The 18,060-nt window shown below is 34.3% G+C and overlaps 1 long non-coding RNA gene across 1 annotated transcript in view; it reads left to right on the top strand.

Annotated features, from left to right (window-relative positions):
* The window catches only part of LOC141373373 (uncharacterized), a 69,155-nt gene extending 52,410 nt beyond the window's left edge, over nucleotides 1–16,745 (top strand). The window contains exon 6 of the long non-coding RNA XR_012379279.1: nucleotides 15,848–16,745. This is a non-coding gene — a long non-coding RNA (uncharacterized lncRNA). The remainder of the gene's footprint in view (nucleotides 1–15,847) is intronic.
* The last annotated feature ends 1,315 nt before the right edge of the window (nucleotides 16,746–18,060 follow it).

Below are 18,060 nucleotides of genomic sequence, written 5' to 3'. Positions count from 1 at the left end.
CAATGGGCCATCAAAGCTTGAAGATAAAAGAGAGCATATGAAAAGGGCTTCAGAGTGGCCTCTAGGAGTTAGAAGCAACTCCCCAGTTAACAGCTAGCAAGGAAAATGGGACCTCAGCCTTAAAACCACAAAGGAATGAATTCTTGTATCAAAAATGAGCTGACCACTTTCCCCCAGAGCTCCCAGATGAGAACTCAGTTCTGTTGATATCCTTATTTCCCCTTGTGATACCTTCACCAGAGAATAAAGCCATTCCATGTCAGACTTTTGACCTACAATACTATATTTTCCCTTAAGCATTAAGTTTGTGGTAATTTGTTGCAGGGCAATAGAAAACAGGAAGCATGGTCTTGTTTTCCCTGGGTCTTTCTATCCTCCTCCTCCTGTGAGTAAGTTGCTTCTGCCTTCTCTAGGTATTAGGCAGGAGATAAAGGTGGGTAGGAGGGTAGAAAGGAAAGATACAGTGTTTTTTAAATGACCAAAGTCCAGCTGCCTTTCCAGATTCATGTGAAAACAAACTTCTTTTTCTGCCAAATGGTTATTACAGCTTGAAAGATTAAATATCCTGCCTTCTGATTTCTCTAGAGGAGAAGCAGGCATCATTTTCTGTGATCATGAGTGCTACAAACTCCTGAGGACACATGGCAGCTTTTCCCAAGAACTTTCTTACTGTTCTATTCTCCCAGTGCCCTAATGGAAATAAGGCAAAGGCTACCTTTCCTTGTCAGAGGCACTTCCATTTCTATGAGTGATTCTTTTGGGTCCCCCTCGTATTACTAGGAAATGGAGCATTACCCTTTCTGATGCAGAAGAGAAAGAAGAGCCAGGACTTGTTCTACATTCCTATGAATTCCTGTTAACCTCTAGCTTGCTCTTGCATAGGCTGGAGTTATATGGTGAATAGGGATATTGGAAAGGTCAATTTGGTACTTCTTAATATCTTTCAGGGACATTTCTAGGTGATTTCTCTATAGACTGTTGGGGTACTTACCACCTATTGTTCTTAGATTTGGAAATTCTATCGTGAGTTGAGAGTAAATTTATCATTTAAAATCCTGTACTAATTATTTTTACTGAAAGAGTAACATGATCTGATTTATCTTTTTTAAAGATCACTCTACTTGGTAGAGAATAGATTGCAGGAAGATGGGATTGAACCTTCAACACAAGTTAAGTGACCTTGAGGGTAATCTAGGCCTTGCTATTTAATGGGTGATCCATGGAATAGCATGATCAATTTACCTGAGGCCTTATAAGAAATGATGAATCTCAGTCTCTATGTGAACCTACTAAAGCAGAATATATATTCTAACAAGATTCCCCTGGTAAATTTGTACACTTATTAGAATTTGTGAAGAACTTGTCTAGGTGAAATATGATAGTTGGTTCAGGTAGGGTGATGGGTGTGGAAATGAGAAGGGAATTGATACAAAATATATTTTGAGACAGAATTTTCTGATGGCTTGATGTGAGGAGTAAGGAAAACAAAGAATTCTCAAGCTTCAATTTGTAGCTTGAGAAACATGATGGTGGGTCATGACATTTGGCAGAGGAATATGCCTAGTGGAAAGGATGGATGAAAGTTTCCATTTGGTCACATCAAGTTAGAATTATTAAGAAAAATCTTGGGGCACCTGGGTGACTCTGTCAGTTGAGCATCTAACTCTTGATTTTGGCTCAGGTCATGATTTCATGGGTGGTGAGATCCAACCCCATGTGGGGCTCCATGCTCAGTGTGGAGTCGGCTTGAGAGTCTCTCTCTCCCTCTCCTTCTGCCCTTCCCCTCCCCCCACTTGAGCTTTCTCTCTCTAAATAAATAAATAAAATCTTTAAAAAACATTAGAAAAATTGAAAGAAAATATCTTAATGCTATAGCCCAAATCCTGCCTACCTCCTATTGCAATTACCCTCATTATCTTTCTGCTGCATTCTAACTCCCTTGTTGACAAAGTACAATTAGTCTGGTGAATAACAATCCTGAGTAGACCATTCCTATGATTTTCCTATTTTTAAAAAGAAATATAAGGTCACTTTTCCCAAAAGTGTGATTTTATTTATTTTTTCCATTATTTGCCAATTCTATCCTGATGGTCATGATTTAGTTAATAATTCTTTCCTCCATTGCTTCTTCTATCTTCTGTGAGCTAAAATTATTGTCCAAATAAGAGAAAACTGTTTCAGATCCTCATTTTAAAGAGTGTTAAAATTTTATGGGGTGCCTGGATGGCTCAGTCAGTTAAGCGTCTGCCTTTGGCTCAGGTCATGGTCCCGAGGTCCTGGGATGGGAGCCCGGCCTTGGGCCCCCTGTTTGGCGGGGATTCTGCTTCTCTCTCTCTCTCCCTCCACCCCTCCCCATGCTTGTGCTCTCTCTCTCACTTGCTCTCTCTCTCAAATAAATGAAATAAAATAAATAAAATCTTAAAATCTTAAATAAAATCTTAAAATCTTAAATAAAATCTTAAAAAAATAAGGACTGTTAAAATTTTAAAAGGAAAACAGCCAAGAGATTGTTCAGAAAAAGAAAAGAAAACAGAGCAAATACAAATGAAATCACTTCTGTGTCTAACATAATCTTCCATTTTCTTTTTGTGCAGCTTTCAAAATCAATGGCAACAATACAAAATCAGTCCTATTTCTGAATGGGTTAGTAGGCAATTTGTGAATACCCATTGGTAGGTGTGGGTAATCATCTGTAATTAGAATATATTAGACTGTACATCTTTTTAATTGCTATGTGTTTTCTGGCTTCCTGGTCAACAAAGAAGAAATACTGATCTAACACCTAAAGAACACAATACATTACCATTGCCAGGGCAACATCATTGGGAATAAATACCGAGGCAGACCCTCATAAGTATTTTGTGATTTCCATGGTGGCTAAAGTAAAATTAAAAAGTGATTCTCTGAGGTGAGCTACAAAGAGTCTGCAAAATGCTATCAAATACTCCTTTCAGTGTGCGTTATTTTATTAAATATACAGTGTATTTAATGGTTTTTCCTCTATGGGGGTTTCTTTTTTGTTGTGAGCTGCATTAAGAATAAAGATGGAAAAACTGGTTTAAGCAATATGGTCATAGTCACTTTTTTTTTTAATTTAAAAACAGTCACAAGTAAAAATACATCTTTTTAAACGTGGTGTTAAATATTGCAGTATCTAACATTTATAGGGGCACTATTCATATTCTAATTTAAAGATGGAGGAAACAAATGTACAGAGGAGCTAAACAACTTGCTTGAGGTCATTGTACTAGTAAGTAGCAGAGCTGTAATTTGAACGCAGGCAGTCTGTTTCCTGAACTATATTCTTAACCTCATATTAAAACTCCTTCAGGTAGATAATGCAAGAAACAAACACACACATCTGTACACAAAGCAGATTTAGGATCATTTCGCTGTTGTCACAAAAATTTGTTCTCTCTTTTTGAAGTGTTCAGAGTGATTTGCATGTCACATTAGATAAATTTCCATGATTATATGTCTATCAATCTCTCTCCTTAGTAAGAAACATATAAACACATACAGTTTGCATGCTTTAAAATTATATAAATGAGTATCTTTGATCATGATTTAATGATTGTAAATAATACTTATATAGCCATTTCCTTGGAGTTTTATTTCTTGATTAGATGCAATAAAAATCTTTGCAAATATTTTTGCTGAATAATTTCCACTATGATAATTTAGTGGGGCTGGGCTAGCAGTGAGAAGATAGAGTAATCTCCAATAGATTTACTCTAATTTTTAAAAATTTACATTATGTTTATGAGGATTTCTAAGGCATAAAGTACAGACTAGCTTAGGGTCATATATATTATACATATTAAACAAATCTTCCCAAAATATCTACTAAATTTGAGGTAATAGTTTCGTCTTCCAAAACCCCTCTAAGTATAGAGTGCTTCTCGGTGGTAACTCTATTAGCACAATTTGATGGGAAAATTCTTCATTCTGTATAGCTCTGACATATATTGTAGGACATTTAGCATGTATGTCCCCTGGTCACTGCAAACCAGAGCTAGCTAAAACTACCCCCACATTTGCAAATGATCCTGATGGAGAACAACTAAAGGAATTAGGGGAAAACCATTTCTACCACTTACCTATCCAGTCTTTTCTCCTTCCCCAAACACAACAGACAAATTCAAACACTCCATAGGTGGCACTTAAAAAAATGGAGAAAGAGGTCAATTAGGTATACTTGAGAAAAAACAAAGGGAAGCAAATGATAGAACCTCCCAGACATGATGGATCTCCCTCATGACAGATGCAGCTGGATAGAGAGTATATTAATGGCCATGTTTGGACTGTGACTTGATGGCTGTAGCACCCTTTTTCTCCAGTAGTTTGTTTTTACAAGTGAATGTTATAGAAAGTGTATATAGTCATGGAGCAACATCCAAATAAGCAAACTGTACATGGCAGCATCCCCACTCTTTGTCAAGACTTCAGGCTTATCATAGTCCTCTTTGCATGTCTCCTTGCATCACATTGCTTTTGTACATCACAGTTAGTTGCTTGGTCAGAGGCTATTTTCTTCTAGGGTTTGGGAGCTTAATTCTTATTAACTGATTTGCTTCATCATAATTAGAGCACAGTGAGTAGCACTTTGAGATATAAATATTTTCATTTGTATTCTGAGAAGTATAAAATTACCTCTAATTCAATGTCTCTTTAAAACTAAAACATTAAAAATACAGTCTGTAGCTCAATTTAAACTAAACTTAAGCATATTCAGTGTGATTCTCAATTTAACTTTCCTAACATGCAATCATCATGTACAGAGCACTTAATGCAATTATCATCTACATAGGTTATATTAATCATGGGGCAATATGTCAAATCTTCTTTTGTTATCTTGAACTGTTATTGGAATTTACTTAACTTTTCATAGATTCTAAGCTCACAGTAATCAGTAACTGTGTTTTATTCTTCCTTGTGTTACGCACAGACCCTGGTACAAGGCCAGGAGTTAGAATATTCAATATATAATTTTTATTTGAAATATTTGTATTTCCCTTCAGCTCTCAGACATGATATGCAAGAATTATCTTCTGTAAAATCTCTTCCCTCTTTTGCACTCATCTACAGCCAATTATTAAGACATCTATGCTCTATGTCAAAAAGATGTACAGCATTATGATTCACCAGCTAACTTCATTACTAGCTTTGGCATTGTCAGTATTTTTTTTTTTAACAAACTGCTAACAGATGAAGTAATAAGAGTATTAGAAAATACATTGCCTGTAGGAGCTGTTGTTATTGAAGGCAAAAGGGAAGGGAGTTTATACATTTCTCAGAAATATTAATAATTAAAGATTCCCTTAATTTAGAGTCACCTTGTAGCTGAAGCCACAACTTAAAAAAGGTTTTGCCATGGCTTCTATCTGAAGCTATATTGTGCAACTTAATTGTAAGTGCTATGCCAATTCAAGATGTTTAAAATATATTTATTGTGGGCGCCTGGGTGGCTCAGTTGGTTAAGCGACTGACTTCAGCTCAGGTCATGATTCCGGAGTCCAGGGATGGAGTCCCGCATCAGGCTCCCTGCTCAGCAGGGAGTCTGCTTCTCCTCTGACCCTCCCTCCTCTCATGCTCTCTCTCTCTCTCATTCTCTCTCAAATAAATAAATAAATAAATAAAATCTTTAAAAAATTAAAATTTATTTATTGTGATGAGTTTACATATGGTCATTTTTCAATTATATTAAATTTAGCTACACTACTGATAACGATAGTGTCAACAAAACTGTTTTGTTTGTCATATATAAGTCACAATGAAATCTGAAACTGCTTATTTAAAAAAACAGTATCATTAAAATGCATGAGGGGTTTTTTTGGTAACAGTGCCTTATTTTAAGTTTTTAAAGAATGGAATGAAAGTGATGTCCTGAATTTTGAATAAATAAACAGGAATTGATATTGCTGGCTGTTAGGGCTTGCCTTAAGCAAAATTGTGAACATACTAAAAAGGTCAAAAGGCACCAGTTGCCATTATGAGAACATATGCATTTGTTCTCCAATACTTCTTTTAATAGTTTCTCTGCTTGGGATGGTCTTTGCTTCAAGTGTCACTTTCTCAACCAATTTGCCATGTCACAAGCTACCATGTCTGTGTCATAGTGCTGAGTCTTTATTAAGAAACTAAATAATAACTGTTAGCTAATGGTTTCACTACATAAATCCATTACCCCATTCCAGGAAACATATTTACTCATAGAGAGAAGCTTAGTGGAAACCTAACCATTTGCTCTCCCTTTCCTGGTAGATTTCAAGAACCACAAAGCAGCACACTCAATTTCCCTTCTAAAAGAGAGAGACCAGAAACAGGGTCCTTTTCACAGGGGGTCAGATTTTTTGTCACCTGACTGGGCTACCATTGTACAACTACTGCTCCCTAGCAAAGACAACCATTCCTAAACTGGCTTGGAATAAGAATGCCGCTTAATAGTGTTACCTCTAGAGAGTGACCAACTGATACAGTTAGATCATATCACTTGGGGAATTTGACTACGAAGCATAGAGAGAAAGAGGAAACCATAGTGAAAGACAATGGAAGGAAAGAGTAGCCACAGAAGCAGATGTGAAGAAAGGGGGGAAGGGGATTATTGTTGCCAAGTCCCTAGAGTAGGGCTATTAGATGTTCTCTGCTGAAAGAAAAACAAGCTGACTAGGTCACTAAGGCTGATAATTGGTCCTCCAGAATACTGCTGCATCCTGAATGGCAAACGTACTGATCAAATTCTCCTGTTCTCTTTCTTGGGTTCCCTTCCTTCCATGTAGCTTTATAATAAAACCCCTTTGTATGAGTTAACTTCTGCATCACTATTCCATTGTAATCTGTAAAATCTCAACTAATAAAATTCTTCCAATTGTTTCTTCCACCATTCCATAGGTTTTATAGTATTCTCTCTGCAAACGCATATAATTTTATACCAGAGCTCATGAGAGTCTAGCTGGACAACTGTGGTTGCCTCTACTCATTTTATCTTTAATTTATAGTTCCCAAATCCTGGTGCTTTGGACTGAGACTTGTGCTTGTTTGTTTTAACCTCATGTTAATTAACCTAGTGCACACTTACAGAAACATTGCTTCTGTTAAATACTGCTTTTATCATCATTCTTGTTTCTGAATCTCAATTTGTAGCAAATTCTTGAGGAATATAGAATGTGATTTTTACTTCCTTCAGAAGGAGAAACTGTCACCCATATCACTTCAGCACTAAGCTTAAGTGGGTACTGTACTTTTTTTTTTAAAGATTTATTTATTTATTTTAGGGGGAGGGGCACAGGGAGAGGGAGACAGACTCCTCAAGCAGACTCCCCAACTCAGTGCAGAGAGCTGCCATGCAGGGCTCAATCCTAGAACACTGAGATCATGACCTGAGCAGAAATCAAGGGTTGGTGGCTTAACCAACTGAGTCACCCAGGCACCCCATGGGCACTGTAATTTCTGAGGGCCTTCTCTGACCTGAGGAGTATGCTCAGCCCCTCACCTGGAGTATGTGGAAGTATAGGAGACAAAACATGCCCACGAGCAGCTCTCAACCAATGATGAAGGAGAATTGGCAAATAGATACACCATCTTCCCGGCCTCTCATTCATATGTGTGTGTGTGTGTGTGTGTGTGTGTGTGTGTGTGTGTGTGTGTGTATAGTCTTCCAGATATTCCTAGTGGGACTGAGTCCTACTTGCTGAAATGATATCTTGCTTACTAATATCCTATATTGATTTTCTCTTGTTTTCTCATTACTGTACCATTACTTTCTAGGATTACCTCAAATATTTGTCTCAGGGTCTGTTTCTAGGGAACCCAACTCATGATACTTTATTCCATTTCAGTGTCATTTCATAGCTGAAGCTTAGGCAAAGCTCCCATATATAAAATTCATGTCATTTCCTTATTTTAAGAGTTAAAAGTACATTTCCTTCAGATAGTCTAAAACGAAGAGATGTAGTTGGCAACTTATAGAATCTCTCTCACATATAAACAAGCACCTTTCAACACCAATTTCATTAAAGTAGAAATACATGCAAACATATATCTTAAAACTTGCTTTTATGTACTTTCTTCAAGTTAAATTAGAACATGTCTTTTCTAATTTAGGTTATCATCTAGAGAAAGGACATCCTAGCAGGGTAACTGACTGCTATGCCCGCTTCAATTATCTCAGTAACATTAAAAAAATATGTATAGTTCCAAAGTCCTAGAACTTATTATTGAGGAAGTGTAAAATGTGTTTCTTTATCTTATATAAATATATATGTACAAAGAACTTATGAATCTGGAATAGGTTATAATAGTTTATAATGATGGTCTCAAAATCATGTTGAAGTACATGGTAAGCTATTTAGTGAAAATAATTTGTAATTATATATTTTATCAACTTTATTGAGAAATAAGTGTCATATAATAAGCTGCACTTCTTTAAAATTATTCAATTTGATAAGTTTTGATGTAGTTGTGTAACAGTGAAACCATATCCCCAAATAAGAAAATGAACATATCTATCACTACGAAATTTCTTTCTGTCCATGAGTCATCTCTTTCCCACTCCTCCCCTCTTCAGGAAAACACTCATCTGCTTTCTGACAATCTAGATTACTAACAGTTTTCCAGAACTTTTTATAAGTAAAATTGTACTCTTTATGTCAGTCTTCTTTTACTTGACATAAATAAATTGGGATTAATCCATGTTGTAGCATGTATAGGTAATTGTTTTATTGCTGAGTAGCACTACATTATATGAATATACCACAGTTCGTTCATCCACTCACTTGTTGGCATATGGGTTGTTACCAAACTTTTGGCTAATATAAATAAGCTGCTCTGATCAGTCATGATACAATACAATTTAAAATAATAAAATCACTTTTCCAAAGTGATTGTACCATTTTATATTCTCAACATTAACGTATGAGAATTTCAGTTCTTTTTTTCTTCCTTTTTTTATGTTTTTATTTTTATTACTTTCAATTTTTGTTTTAATTCCAGTTAGTTAATATACATATTATATTAGTTTCATGGTTTCATGTGTACAATATTCAACACTTCATACAATACCTTGCGCTCATCACGAGTGTGTGTATTCCTTAATCCCCAACATCTATTTAAACAATCCCCCATCCCCTCCCCTCTGGTAACCATCAGTTTGTTCTCGATAGTTAAGAATCTATTTCTTACTTTCTCTCTCTCTCACTAATTTTTCCCTTTTGCTTTTTTAAATTCCACATATGAGTGAAAATATATGGTATTTGTCTTTCTCTGTCTGACTTACTTTGCTTAGCATGATACTCTCTAGCTCCATCCATGTCATTGTAAATGGCAAGATTTCATTCCTTTTATGACTGAATAATATGTCATTGTGTGTGTGTGTGTGCATGTGTGTCTGTATCTTCAGATATATATATATATATATATATCACATATATGTGATATATATATATATATATCACATCTTCTTTATCTGTGCATCAATCCATGGACATTTGGACTGCTTCCTTATCTTGCCTATTGTAGATAATGCTGCTATAAACATAAAGATGCATATATCCATTTGAATTCATGTTTTTGTATTCTTTTGGTAAATACCCAGTACTGCAGTTGCTGGATCATAAGTTAGTTCTATTTTTAACTTTTTGAGGTACCTCTATACTGTTTTTGAGAATGGCTGCCCCAGTTTGCATTCCCACAAAGAGTGCACAAGCATTCCTTTTCTCCACATCCTCATAAACACCTGTTGTTTCCTGTGTTGTTGATTTTAGCCATTTTGACAAATATAAGGTGATATCTCATTATAGATTTGATTTGCATTTCCTTGATCATAAGTTATGGTGAGCATCTTTTAATATGTCTATTGACCATCTGTATGTCTTCTTCAGAGAAATGTCTGTTCATGTCTTCTGTCCATTTTTAAATTGTATTATTTTGGCAGGGGTGTTGAGTTTCATAAGTTCTTTAAGTATTTTGGGTTCTAGCCCTTTATCAGCTATGTCACTTGCATATATCATGTCCCAGAGAATTTCAGTTCTGTGTCTTTATCAACATGTGGTAAGCTCAATCTTATTTATTTGTTTGTTTATATTTTATTCTTATAGGTATGTAATGTCTCACTATGGTTATAATTTTCATTTAACAAATAACTAGTGATGTTGCCCATCTTTGACTCCATTTGCTGTCTATATATCATTTATTTATCTAAAATTTATGTAATTTATCTGTAGGGCTTTTTGGAATTGTCCAATTTTTTTACTCATTTAAAAATTGGATTATTTCTTTCCTGATTATTGAGTTTTGAGGATTCTATAAATATTCTACATAAAAGCCATTTATCAATATTTTGTTTTCAAATATTTTCTCCCAGTCTGTGGTTCTCTTTTCATTCTCCTAATATTTCTTTTAGAAGAACAGAAGTTTTTAATTCAATGAAGCCAAAGATTTTTTCTTTTACAGATTACACTTTTTGCCATATTTTAAAATTCTTAGCTAACTCAACATCACCAATTTCTCATATATTTACTCTATAATCGTCATAGTTTTCAATTTGAAATAGGTGCTATGATTCATTTTATATCGTTGTGTATGGTATAATGTGTGTAACGTAAGTTTATTTTATTTTGCACATTCAGTTGTTCCAATACCATTTGTTGAAAAGACTATCATTTCTTCATTGAATTGTCTATTTACCTTTGTCAAAAATCATTTGTCTTTATATGTTAGACCTAAGCCTGAACTATACAATTCCTTTGATATAATTGTGATATTATTAATGTCAATACCACACAGTCTTGATTGCAAAATCTTTATAAAGAACCTTGAAATAGGTAGTCTTTGTTTTGCTTTTCCAAAATTGTTGTTTGTATTTCCATATGGTTTTCAGAAACAGTTTTTAATTTCTAAAAAAGAAAACCTGCCTGATTTTAGGTTGGGATTACATTAATTCCACAGATCAATTTGGAAATAATCTTCATCCTAGGGATATTTAGTCTTCTAACCTACAACCAAGGTATATCTCTCCATTCATTAGGTCATATTTAAGTTTTTTCAGCAATATCTTTTAATTTTTCTATACAGATCTATCACATTTTTGTCAGGTTTCTCTGTAGGTATTTCAAATTTCTGGTGTTATTTTAAATGGTATTGTTTTTAAATTTTATTTTCTGATTTATTTTCTGATGGTGCTAGTATAAAATATAATTAATTTTTGGTGTCAGTCTTCTATCTTGGGACCCTGTTAAACTCACTTAGTTGTGATAGTTTATCAGATTTTCTATAGAGATGATCACATTGTCTGCAAATAAAGAATTTCACTTCTTTCATCCAATCTGGTGCGTGGATTCCTTTTTTTTTTCCTGCCTTATTGCTTTGGCTTGGAGCTCCAATACAACATTGAATAGAAGTGGTAAGAATGGACATTATTGTCTTGTTATTGATTTTAGATGGAACACATTTATTCATTCACCATTAAGTAAGATGTTACCTGTAGGGTTTTCTTTTCTTTTTTTTTCTTTTTAAAGATTTTATTTATTTGACAGAGACATAGCAAAAGAGGGAACCCAAGCAGGGGGAGTGGGAGAGGGAGAAGTAGGTTTCCCATCAAGCAGGGAGCCCAATGCAGGGCTTGATCCCAGGACCCCGAGATCATGACCTGAGCCGAAGGCAGATGCTTAACTGACTGAGCCCCCCAGGCGCCCCATTTGTAGGGTTTTCAGAGGTACATTTTTATCAAGTTGAAGAAGTTTCTCTATAGTTTTTGTGTAATGTATGACTGCTTTTGGCATCTGGATAATGCCAGCTTCATAAAAATAGTTCAAAAGTATTATTTCCTTTTCATTTTTGGTAAGAGTTTATGTGGAATTGGTATTATTTTTTTTTTCTTAAATGTTTAGTAAAATTCACCAGTGAACCCATTTTGGTTTGACTTGCTTTTGTTGTTAGCAGGTTTTTGACTAAAAATTCCATTAATTTCATTTCTTTAATAGATGTAGAGATATTCAGTATGTTTCCTTCTGAATGATCTTTTGTCTTTTGAGGTAGAAATTGTCATTTCATCTAAATTGTCAGACTTATTAGCATATGGTTCTTCATAATACATTCTTATCATTTTTATATTTGTAGAATGTCTAGTGAAGTCTTCCTTTTATCATGATCAATTTGGCTTGCTGTTTACTAATTTAATGATATTCTTAAGGACACAGAATTTAGGGTTTCATTGATTTTCTTGTTTGTTTCCTATTCATCGATTTCATTTATTTCTGCTGTGATCTTCGTAAGTTTCTTAATTCTGTACACTTTGGTATATCTTTAATAGTTTCTATGATTCTCCTTTAGGTTTTGAACAGATGGAATATAACTGTTATAATTCTTATAATGTTTGCTAATTCTAGCACATGTGTTAGTTCTGGGTTGGCTTTTTCCTACTTTTTGCATGCTCGGTAATTGTGAATATTCCTTCTTGAATGTTGAATATTTTTGTATTTCTATAAATGCTTTTGAGCTTTCTTTCTTCTGAGACTCAGTTAAATAAGTTGAAAATTGTTTTGTCCTTTAAATTTTGCTTCTAAGATTTATTACAAAGGTCCAGAGTAGTGCTCAGTCTAAGGCTAATTACTCACCATTACTGAGTTGGCTCACTTGTATACTCTCTGAATGCCCCATGCATTGTGAAGTTTTCTCTCCAGTACTATAGAATCACATAGCGCTCACAACATTCGTGTACCATCTCTCAAGGATCACTAGCCTTCATTTTCTGGTATTTGGTGTCTTAATAAATATTTCATATATTCTATCTGATAGTGGTTTGTTTCAGTGAGTAGAGTAAATCTGGTTTTTGTCATTCCAACTTGACCAGAAATGGAAATCTGTGGCACAATATTTTAAATGTTCATTTACTCGGAAAATATGAAATATTGAATATTACATTAACATTTTAAAACTTAAATGCAGGTGTTCTTTTAATATAATTTGTTCTGAAGAGTTTTAAATGAAGTTAAATTTTCCCTGTAGTCAAGATGTTGTTATTTGTTTAAGTCAGATGTCATTGTGGGGTGCCTGGGTGGCTCAGTCAGTTAAGTGTCTACCTTGGGCTCAGGTTGTGATCCTGTGGTCCTGGGATTGAGCCTCACATCGGGGTCCCTGCTTCTTCCACTCCCTTTGCCCCTCCCCTGCTTGTGTGCTCTGTCTCTCTCTCAAATAAATAAAATATTTAAAAAAAATTTAAAAACAGATATCATTGTGAAAAGTTTCTTTGATAGTTGTTATTTTTCTTTTATTTCTTCCTTTGTGGGTTGGAGTTTCAGAGACATAACCCATGATTAAGGAAATATAGGAAATAAATTTTCTGGGATTGTGAATCATTTTTTCCTAACCCCAGTATAATCCTATAATAGAAATAACATTAACTATATGTTATATTTGTATTAAAGCATTCATTGAATGACCTAAAAAAAAGGAGATAGAAATTCTCATTTAATAGTTTTAACAATTCATTTGCATTTAACCCAAATCTTTGTAAAACTTGTTTTTGTAGGAGTAAAGTTTTTTTTCTAATTATTAGTTTTTTAATACATGCAGAGGAATGTCACCAGTAAGATCTTCCTTTCAACTTCTTGTGCTGGAGGTATAGTATGAATACTTTATTACTTGTCGACAGATTGGCTTGTAGACATTCCTGTGTTTCCTGTTTAAAACATTATGTCTCCCAGAAATATATTTGCTAGCTCGAGGCAGTTTGACATGTGCACATCTCTTGCTGCCTACAGTAATAAGCAACACCAAATATAGACAGGTAAAATGTGACATCACAAGAGCAGAATATGAGAACAAACATTCTAAGGCAAATATCACATTCATTTCTCTCATTTCCAGTAACAAATAACGTCAACAAGAAGCTCAATAATTTAGCTCAAATTGGAAAACACGAAGTGAATAAATACTTTAAAAAATAGTCCTATTTGGGGAAACAATATTGCCTGTAACTGAAACACTGAATGTATGTGTCCGATTTTGACAGCATATTTTCCAGTATACCTCTTCAAACATAAAATCTAATTATGTTCACCCTTTCCCATGCCATTTAATCCCTCTCCTTGATATATCCTGTTTCCCCAAACACTATAATGAAAACTAGAGTTCATGGCAAAACTCAAGCTTCTCTGAGCTCCCTTACCTCTCATTAGTTGAATCCAGCTTTGTCAAATTTTATTCTTTCAGCCCTCTTCTGTAGCTCAAGTGAAATTCAGACATCTATTGATATAAAAAATGTAAAGGAAATAACAGTGTCATTTCTTCCCAAAGGAAATACAGTGCAGTTTAATAATATATTGGGAACATGTGGTTAGGTCAGTCTGTTATTTATCCTTTTGGCTAGGCTATTTTATTTAGAAGTCAGCAGAAATAAAACTAATAGTGTAATAATTCACTTACCATTTACTAGCTTCTGTGTAAAAAGAAAAACAAACTGAAGAAAATTATTTAGCATTTTCCCCATTTGATGTTCATTTGCTTGAAATTTACCTGATAGAGGGTAGAAATAAAATGGAAGATATTTTGGAAAGCACTAAAGTCAGCTTCCATATGGAATAATGGCATATGATTTCTAATAATTAAACTTCTTCAAAAATGGAATGGGCTAACTAGTGAATCAGTAAAAAAACTGCAAAAAGAAATTTTTAAAGTCCTTGTCATATATACTGTAGAAGGGAGGACTTTGGTCTTTGGAAATTTCTGCCCTCTCATAAAACTTTTTCTTCTGGAACCTATCATCACATTCTTTTATTAATATTATATGGATGTATTTCTTAATTTGTTTACCAAGGTGTAACTAGAGAGTTGGTTGTATGTTTATTCATTTTTTTCATCACAGAGCTTTGCTCATATTAGACTCTCAATAAAAAAATATTTAATTTAATAATAGTAATATTAATGTATACCATTTATCAGATAATATGTTGTACATTTAGCATTGATTATTTCATTGAATATTTATGAAAAGCCTATGAGGCAAGTGCTATTCTCCTTAATTTTCATTAAAGCAAGGAGTTTAAGTGAATGCATATATGAATTAATATATAAACCAATTAGAAAATAAACATATCTATAAATGAATGTATAAATGGGAAGTTGGACTAGATAATATATTATGTATAGTCTGTGTGTGAACATAAGAACTTAATATTCTATGTCTATGAATATAAGAGCTATATATTAAAGTTTAATAAAATGATTATATATATTTTTATTACCATCCCTTTAATTTATCCTTTGGGAATTATTTGCATTGCTTCTCACAGGTATCATGCATCAATAATTTCATATTTTTGCTATGAAAACAGAGAAAAGTAGAAAGTGCAAAGATAAAGTATGTAGAAATTAATAAAACATTTCATATTCACATTTATCAACAGACTTTTTGGCTTTACTCCCAATTAAATTCCTTTCAGCAAACACTTAATGGGCCTCTGCAAGGTACTGAATAATACAATGAAACATTCTTATTACTTAGAGATGTAGGTTGTAGACTCATTGAAATGGTCTCTCTTGGAGTTATATGTGACATCAAATAGCCCTGCTGATTTGTTTTTTATTTGATTACTAGTTGCTTGGTATTATTAAACAGCAAGAAAATGATTCTCTACTGAAGACCAGTATGATACCCTCTGACATAATGGAAAATAATGTAACTTTATAGTAATGTTGATCTACCCCTAAGGAGACTTCAGATATTTTTATTTCTCCTGTGTTATTAAGCATGTGATATTACAGTTTTACACTTGGAGGATAAGTTACATATGATTTTTGAAGATTTTATTTTTCATCTTGAAATGTTCTTATTTCTTTTTTTCTATTTCAGGAGAAACGATTATTTGAAGTCGAGAAAATATTTATAAGCATCAGTTACAATTCAATGAAAGCAGGAGTAGGGAAGAAATTGAAACTTGTCAGAAAATGGACTTATTAAGCAAATACCTTAATGTAATACCAATAAGATCATTAATGTTGGTTCTGACTATCTGTCAAAACAGTTACAATCTGAAATAAATCTACAAACTGAGACTTCTTCCACCTTATAACAAACATTTGTTTCAAATCCCAGTGATACTTGGGAATATCATAGCTTTAGATACTCTGAATTCACAGTTCTGTCCCTTATTTTCTCGGTGAACTTAGTTTATTTCTTAAACTCATTGAATCCCTGTTTTTGTTTTTGTTTTTTTAATTTCTAAATTGGCAAATATTTTGCACCTAATGAGGCTGGCTTAAGAATCAGTAAAGTAAAAGCTTGCTTAGCACAGTGCTAAATAAGTAGCTGATATTCATGAATGATATAAGTTTATATTTTTATTTGTCCATTATTCAAATCTTACAGCATTTTCTAATTCAACCTTCCATGAATCATTTTTTTTAGTAAACCAGTCCACAATGATAATACTGTCTTCTTATCACTTTTATAATGTAAAATCTGTGCCAAATGTATTTAATTATTATTCTCAGTTTTCTCATGATTATTTATAACTCTTTCATGTACATTGAACTTTGGGTATAGAAAAGAGTGCATAATTTTTGTACACAGAAATATTTGACCAAGATTTATTGAGTATGTGATCTCTGATAAGTGATTTAACCTCAGTATACTCATCAGTGAAGTAGGGTTATAATACTGCTCCATTGGGTTTTTGTGGTGATATTGAATGTGATAACATTAAATGTGGAAATATTAAATGTGATTAACAGTAGTGAATCCTCAATAAAGTGCCTGACTTAGTGTAAGTACTCAATATTTGTTAGTTTCTTCTCCTTCCCCTGCTTACTTAACCAGCATTTTGCTCCTTGGAGACAATAACCAGGTCTTATTTACCATGGTGCAATTTTTTAAAAATTTTATTATGTTATGTTAATCACCACACATTAGATCATTAATTTTTGATGTAGTGTTCCATGATTCATTGTTTGGATATAACACTCTGTGCTCCATTCAATACGTGCCCTCTTTAATACCCATCACCAGTCTAACATATCCCTCCACCCTCCTCCCCTCTAGAACCCTCAGTTTGTTTCTCAGAGTCCATAGTCTCTCATGGTTCATCTCCCGCTCCAATTTCCCCCCTTCATTTTTCCCTTCCTACTATCTTCTTCTTCTTCTTCTTGTTCTTCTTGTTCTTGTTCTTGTTCTTGTTCTTCTTCTTTTTTAACATATAATGTATTATTTGTTTCAGAGGTACAGGTCTGTGATTCAACAGTCTTACACAGTTCAACAGTGCTCACCATAGCACATACCCTCCCCAATGTCTATCACCCAGCCACCCCATCCCTCCCACCCCCCACCACTCCAGCAATCCTCAGTTAGTTTCCTGAGATAAAGAAGTACCATTTAATTGATTTGTCTTTATGCAGTGCTCAAAGTTAACCTGTGTCTAAGGTTACTAACTTCAATGCCTGTGAATCATCTGTGAATCTTAATAAGAGGCAAAGCAGACTCAGCAGCTCTGAAGAAGGGCCTGAGATGATGTGTTTCTAACAAGATCCCAGATGAAGCCAGTGCTCCTGTTCATAGACGACACTTCCTATAATAAGCATTAAACTATGCTGGAAGAGGTCACTGAAAGGACGTGACCACTGCTTCATCCATGCACTGGATCTGGGCAACTGGAGGCTCCTCACCTTCTCCTGTGTCCTTGGAATATATAGTTTTCCTACAGTTCCAACAGTAGGAGCATTTTCAAGGACACAATCTTGAGAAAATAAGGTGTTGAGATGATCTGGACTGAATTTGTCACTGAACCCTACTAAGACATCTATAGACACCTTTAAGATTCTGGCAGGAAGGTACAGAGATCTACTCATCTTGACTGCCCAAGACAAGCTTCATATATAAGTTATGCTTATTAAGCTGCCACCTACCAATCTGGAGTGGTCTGCCTCTCTTTTTGGTCTCTCCTTACACTCTGTGTAAGGACGCCAGTTTGTAAACCAACAATTGGTGAGCTTGCCAGGAGACCAAAGGAATGGACCTTGGAAAGGAGGCATCCAAGGGGGGATATCCTGAGTTGGCCATCAACCCCTGTG

The sequence above is a fragment of the Callorhinus ursinus genome, unplaced genomic scaffold (genome assembly GCF_003265705.2).
Source record: "Callorhinus ursinus isolate GAN/ISIS: 27379988/994484 unplaced genomic scaffold, GSC_fseal_2.0 scaffold9, whole genome shotgun sequence".
NCBI classification, from domain to species: domain Eukaryota; kingdom Metazoa; phylum Chordata; class Mammalia; order Carnivora; family Otariidae; genus Callorhinus; species Callorhinus ursinus.
The sequence above is the reverse complement of the archived record's forward strand: the minus strand, read 5'-3'. Positions and strand labels throughout refer to the sequence as shown.